Source organism: Aotus nancymaae, unplaced genomic scaffold (genome assembly GCF_030222135.1).
Source record: "Aotus nancymaae isolate 86718 unplaced genomic scaffold, 86718_ANA_hifiasm-v0.15.2.pri h1tg000036l, whole genome shotgun sequence".
Lineage (NCBI taxonomy): Eukaryota > Metazoa > Chordata > Mammalia > Primates > Aotidae > Aotus > Aotus nancymaae.
The window spans coordinates 72,061,975-72,069,510 of NW_026988450.1; positions in this window are offsets into that span (position 1 = coordinate 72,061,975).

Below are 7,536 nucleotides of genomic sequence, written 5' to 3' on the forward strand. Positions count from 1 at the left end.
ATCCATGACAAAAGTTGCTTTTTTGTTGAGCACCCCAGGGTTTCCAGACTTATGAAGGCCCAAACCTTTGTCGGGTCTCCTTACTCAGGAGCCTCTGATTGACAGTGGCAAGGCCAAGCTCCCCCTGTCATGTCTGCCTCTACCAGACACGTGCTGATTGCTCTTCAGCTGGCTTTTTATAGTTCAGACTTCCTTTTCTGTCTTACTTTTCCATTTTGTCTTGTCTGGCAGCCTGAGCTAGAGGCAGGAGGCAAGGCATAATGCTTTAGGGAGAGAGAGAAAGAAGATGAAGGATGGTGAGGAGAAAGAAGAAGCAGGGATGGGGGAGGGAGAGAGAAAGAAGAGAGAGGGAAGAAAAGGAGGAGGAGGAGGAAGAGAAGGAAGAGGTAGAGGATCGGGGGAGAAGTGATGATAGTGATGTGGTAGGAGGAAGCTTTCAATGATAAGAATCAGAATCATGAGAGAGAGCCAGAGGGACCTCAGGTCTGTCCTGCCCCTGCTTTCGGGGAGGTCCGTGGTTGTACCAGCCACAAAAGGCAGGGAAGCCTGACTTTGTCTCCTACTCAAGTTTTGCTGAGACTAATGCAATGGCCTTCCATGCATTTTTTTTTCTTTGCTTATAGTGCTTCTCTCTCCAACACAACCACTCTGTTCCCTCTGGAGTAGCCCCTGGGAAGGCACCTCAGAATTTGCCAGTCCCCAGCATCAGGTACTTCAGTGGCTCCCCATCTGCTGGACTTTTTAGCTGGAATCGGATTGGTGTCCTGTCTGCTTCCAGAACCACGTCTACTGCCATTCATGTGTGATAGTCTAGCTCCATGAGACATAATACTTGTGTGACCCTTGTATGCAACTGGTCACTGTTGGGGAAGCTGGGCTGGTCTGGCCTTTGAGACACTACAGGGCAGGGTGGAAGGAAGAGTGTCTCTCATTCACAAAAGTGTCCAGAAGGTCAAGGCCAGGGTAATGGATCCAAAACATGTTACTGGGGCCAAGGGCCTGGAGGCCAGAATTAGGAGTGGGAGGCCTAAGCCAACAGGGTCAGAGACCCATGAGGTGCACGCAAGGAGCAGGCGAGAGGAGCTGTTCCTACAGATGTCCAAGTTGGTGAGCTGTGCGGGTGATATAACAAGTGAGTAGCCAAATTCCTTCAGGAGCCCAGGAATCCTCTGGTTTGAACTCTGTCCCTTTCTATGTGCTCTTCTCCTCGCTCACTCTATCATTTTCACTGTTCCTATTCATCCTCCAGATCTTGGTTTGTGTATCACTTCTTGGCAAGTCTTTTTACCCGCCCCCCCCCCACCAAGACAATTAATTTCACACTCCTCTGTACTGTTTCCATTCCTCTATGTACCTCTAATGGTGTGCCTCATACCTCACTCTGATTATGTTGACTTGCCTGTGTCTCTCTTATTAGAGGGGAAGTCTCCGGGCAGCTGGAATTTTGACTTCATTGTCTCTTTATTCCTAGCATCCAGCACAGGGCCTGGCTTATAGGGGGTGCATTATATACAGTTCCTGCATTGAGCTGGAACAGAATGGAGAATGGGCAAAGAAAGGGAGCTTTGCTGGGTGGACCTCACACCACTGTCTGCTGTGGCGATTTAGCAGAGCTGCTATGTGCAGCTTGCTGTGTAGACTACCCTGCAAATGTGCTCTGGAGCGGCCCTGGGTGTCCCTCATTTTCATCATGTAATGAAGTGAAAAGTAAAACACTTGTTTTATAATGCAGAGCAAGACTTAAGCTCAGGCTGGAAACTGAACTGAGGTCCTCCCAACTCCAAAGCTAGCATTCTTGTCCTTGACTTCAGAGTGAACATGAGGAAGAAATAACTTCCTTCTTGCTCTGAAATGCCTGCATTATTTCTTTTCCAGGCAGTGAGCAAGCCAAGGGTTTGTTCTGAGGGTAATAGGTAGGGACTCCTAGGAGTGAATTAACACAGCCCTGTTCCCTGGGAAGAATCTTGGATTTTCCCCTACATCCGCTTACTAATTAGACCTTCTGGAGTCCAGCCCTGTCGAGGGTTCAGATGGATCTCAGTGTGCAGCATCAATATCTGACCAACTTTACTAAATCTTTTGGTTTCTAATGTTTAGAAGACATAGGCCCTGTTTTGTCAGCCTGGCCTTCTGGGAGGATCCTGGTTCTACGTTAAATGTCAAATGTCATGACACAGAGACTTGGTGTTCAACACGGCAAACACACGCATATAAGCCCAAGCCCGACCCCAAAAGCATCTCTACCACCCGCATGTAACCCAACCAGCCCATTCATGAATTGATTTATCTCAGAGAGGATTACACTTTTTGCCTTAACTTTCAGAAGATGTCTTAGTCTAGGGCCTGAACATATAGCCACCTAAAAGAAATGAGATCAATGAGGACATTCAGCTCATTGTACCTCCTTTTTTTTTTTTCTTCTGAGACAGGTCTCACTCTGTGGCCCAAGCTGGAGTGCAGTGGCATGATCATGGCTTACTGTAGCCTCCAACTCCGAGGCTTGAGTGATCCTCCCACCTCAGCCTCCTGAGAAGCTGGGACTACAGGCATGAGCCATCACATCCATTTATTTTTTGTATTTTTTGTAGAGACAGGGTTTTTCTGTGTTGCCCAGGCTGGTCTCAAACTGCTGGGCTCAAGAGATTCACCCACCTTGGCCTCCCAAAGTGCTGGGATTACAGGCATGAACCATGGTCCTCCTTTTGAAGAAAGTCAGTGTCATAACAAGTCAAGGCCTGAACTTTGGGGGCAGAAGGGCTGGGGATAATCTTGGCATTTCCCCTTAGCATTCATGTTGTCTTGGGTAAGTTACTTATATTCTTCCAACCTTAGTTTCTCCATCTGTTACATGGGGATAACCATCCTTGTCACAGCAAAATAATGTATGTGCAGTATGCAGTAAAGTGCCTGGCACAGTGTATATTCGCAATAAAGTACGGTCAGTATTACATTATTACTCTAAAATTAATCTCATTAGATTCCAGTGGGTCTTGGTGCCTGGTTTTCCATGTCTCAGTTGGTCCCCTGTGCATTCTAGCATTTCCTTTTCCTTGAGCAATTGCTATGATCCTCTTGATCTACTTAGCCTCCAGGAGTCCTGGGTTTCAGTCTGGGCTCTGCTATGGATTGGCTGTGCATCTTTGGATGAGTCACTTAACCTCTCTGCACTTATTTCCTCACCTGGCCCTTCCAGCTCACCTTCCTGTGGTTTGTACCCTGAGGTGTTCTCTGCAATCTGTGGTCTAGAACGGGGACTGGGAGAAGCTGAGACTGAGGGATGAGGGCTCTTCAGAGCTTCCTCCCGGCTCTGGCCTGGAGCCAGGTGCAGAGAAGAAACCCAAGTTGAACTGCCAGCAGGTGCTTTTGATGAGTTTGCCCTTGTGTGTCAATCAGGAGGGCTTTCATTTTCCTCCTGGAGTTTTGGATTGCCATGGCAGGCATTTTGACTTAAGAGAACTTGGTTTCTTTCCTGTCTGAGTGTGTGGGGTCTGGGTCCCCAAGGAAAAGGCAGTCTGGCTCCTGTCAGCAGCAGGTTTGACAATGACAGCTGGGAAGCCACAAAGCACTCTCTGCCACACCCCTACCCTCAGTCCTCTCAACCCACTGGGCCGTGCTCCCCACCTGCCCCTTCCGGGAGAAGTCCCCTCACTCTGATTAGGAACCATACATGTGGTGAGTGCTGTGTTTCAGGGATGGACAAACATGCACATAAAGGCTCTTGCAGTGCTGTGGTCTCCCTGGAAGGCTGTCTCCTACCAGCATCAGAGAATCTACTTTTCTCATAGGTGGAGGAGAAACATGAGGAGCTGACAGGTAAGGTTGCAGTTAACTGAATCATTAAAAACTGTAGGAAGGAACTTGTGTCTTGACGTAAGATTTTAAATGTTTTTAAATATACGTGAGAGCCTGCCTATCTATGTCTCTATCTATCTGGCTAGGTGTGTTCTCTCAGCAGCCTGTGGAAACCTGAACAAGGACTTTGTACTCCAGGCAAAGGCTGAAAGGGGGCCTGCTCTTTGAGTCCGGGGGTTGCTATGACGACCGCTCTCCAGAAGCAAAAATTTGAAGGCTACTCTGACTAGGCCAGTAGTGTAAATGACTGCATTCCCGACTCTTCCTCCACTCTGCTCCATCACCAGAAAATATCTTCATATTTTTTTTCCCTAGGGAGAATAAGGGGGAAAAAAAGGACAACAGAGATGACGTCAGGATGACTAGCAGATTGTTGGTATAACCCGGCTGTCTGCCCCCCTCTTTCTTCCTGCAAACTAAAGTCTGACCTCATCCATCATTTATGCCACAGATCAGCTTTCTGGGCTCTCAATCAAACTGGGAAGAGAGAAAGAACAGGACCAAAGAGGTTTCTTACTCTCCTGTTTTAGCACTGTGAGTCACAAAGAATAATACACTGTTGTGGCCTCTCTGCTTCCCAGGACCAGGCGTTCCCTCTTGGTGAGATAGGCATTTAGACAAAAACATCACCTCCCCCTGACCATGCAGGAATGATTTGGCAATTTGCTGCCAAATTGTGGGATAGAAGGTAGGAGGCTTACAGGGGGAGGACTGACTGGGAGGGTAAACTTTACTACCTTAAAGTGGGATTAGTTAGGATCTCTATGGGAAATGGGAATCTAGCAAGGAAGGGTCATTTATCCATATATCCATTCATCTATCATCCATCCATCCTCCATCAATTAATCATCCATTCTCCATACATCCATCATCCATTCATCCATCCTTCCATCCATCCACTGTCTATTCCATCATCCATTCATTCAGCCATCATCCATCATCCCTCCGTCCATCCATCCATCCATCCATCTTATCCATCCATCCTTAATCAATTCATCATCTATCTTCCACCAGTCCATCCATTCATCCATCCATCCATCCATCCTCCATCAATTCATCCTCCATCCATCCTCCATCAATTCATCCTCCATCCATCCTCCATTCAGCCATCCATCCATCCATCTATCCTCCATCCATCCATCATCCATTAATTCAGCCATCCATCCTCTATTCATTCAACCATCTATCATCCATCCATCCATCCATCCTCTATCCATCCAGTATCCATTAATCTCTCCATCTATCATGTATCCATCCATTCATCCATCTGTCTATCCATCATCTATCCATCTACTCATCCATCTATCCATCTATCATCTATTCATCTATTATCCATCCATCATTTATCCATTCATCTATCTATCATCTATCCATTCATCTATCCTCCATCCATCCATCCTCTATTCATCTAGCATCTATTCATCCATCCATCCATCCATCCATCAATCCATCATCTATCCATTCATCCATCCTCCAGCCATTCATCATCTATCTATCCATTCATCCTTCATCATCATCTATTTATCCATTCATCTTCCATCCATCCATCCATTTATCCAGCCATTTATCATCATCCATACATTCATCCTCCATCTAACCATCATTCATTCATCCATCATCCATCCATCTGTATATACAGACTCTAGGGAATCAGACAAGCTCTTGGTCCAAGCTCTTAGAACTTACACTCTTGTAGGGAAGACAGACAAATAAATAATTTAAGTGTCCAAAGTGTTCTGAAGGAGAGCCTTCCCCAACCTCCCTTCTTGCAACCTCATCTTCCTGCCACCATGAATTCTTGGTACCCGTAGGAGAACTTTATACATATATCTTTGAAAAGCTCTCACGTCACCTGAATTTTTGTCATGTGTTTCCATTTCTCTCTCTATTTTAGGTTTTGGCTCTTTAAGGGAAGAAATAAACTTAGTCTACCCCTTATTAGTAAAGGCAGAGATAAAATATAATAGAATTTGGTGACAGTCTGTCCCTGGAGACTATTTGCTTACTTTTTTGTATTTTTATAAATATCTGTCTTTTAAGTTTTTCCAAAAACATTTTTAACCTATGTTGTCCTAATGATCAAAAACAAGAGTAAAGAAATATTTTTTTAACTCCCTTCTAGTTAAAAAACAAATCTAGAACACTTTTGTTTCTTCTCATTTCTGGGCTTTTGTAAAAATAATCTGGAGTTTAAGGCTTGGATTACTGGCATCAAATTTTATGTAGTGTATCTTTAAAGAATGACTTTGCTATTTATTTATGACAATTATTTACACTTCGCTCTGTGTTTGGCTGATTTACACCCAAGCTGCTAGTTCTTTATGCTACAAGTTTCTCATTCTTAAATGCTTAATTCTGATTCATCTTTGAATAGGAGTTTGTTAAATTGCAATTTTTTTTTTTTTTTTTTGAGACAGGGTTTCACTCCCATCATCCAGGCTGGACTGCAGTGGCACGCTCTTGGCTCACTACAGCTCTGCCTCCCAGGATCAGCAATCCTTCTGCCTCAGCCTCCTGAGTAACTGGGATTATAGGTGTGTGCCACCATCCCCTACTAATTTTTGTATTTTTAGTAGAGATGGGGTTTCACCATGTTGCCCAGGCTGGTCTCAAACTCCTGGCCTCAAGTGATCTGCCCACCTTGGCCTAAATGCAATTTTTTAAAGGAACAATATGGGAGAGGTGTATTTTCTGAATCCTCAAGAGTCTCCATTTCCTACCACCTATGAACAACAACTTGGCTTGGTATAATAGTTTGGGGTCAATTTTTTTTCTTCAAATATTTTTAGAAACTACTCATCTTATTCTGGAAAAGCTGAAGTGCTGCAGAATAAAAGTCTGTGAATTGAGTGATTTGTAGCCTTTTGTTTGTTTGTTTTTATGGTGACTTCACTGTCTTCCACATCTTGCCCTGTTCTGTGCTGGAGAGTTGCAGTCTCTGAAAAATATGGTATGGGGTGTGTGTGTGTGTGTGTGCGCGCGCGCGCGCGCATACGCGCGCACGTGTGTGTATGTGTATGTATGGGTTTATATGTATGTATGTGTGTGCATCTGTGTGTATGTGTGTGTGTGCATATGTGTGTGTGCATCTATGTGTATGTTTGCATGTGTGTGTGTGTGTGTGTGTTTAACATTGTACTCTGGCTGTCTCAAAAGATATTACCTGTGTAGTAGAGAATAGCTGGTTGGTTTTAAGATTGTTTTTAAGATTGGTCTGTACTCTGGGTCTCTGAGTCAAGAAGCAGGAGCGTGGAAGAAATGAACTCTCTCATTACTGACTTTCCAAGAATGGAGCTCCTCTCCTTCATGAGGCAAAGTGTGAATAGGTCTTCCACTGTGGCTCCTGGACCAACTGCATCTCCTTTCCCACGACTCCAATGATTCCCATAAGGTTGTTTTTGTTTTGTTTTCAATCGGTCTTACTTTTCCAGAGGGTGGTGAGTGTTCATTATTTCTTGTAAATAATGTTTGGTGGCAAATACGTGCAACTAGAGAGACAGTGTTCTGTATTAGAACACCAGCTTTATGCCTTGCTCTTGAGGTTAGATCCTCAGAACTTACCAGGATTCAGGAGCCCCTTGGATGTATAAAGGCTTCCCTTGTTATCTCTTCACTTTTGCTGACGCCTGAATAATCAAAAGGTAGAAAAAAGAGTGGGCGAAGGTAAACATCATTGATTTGGTA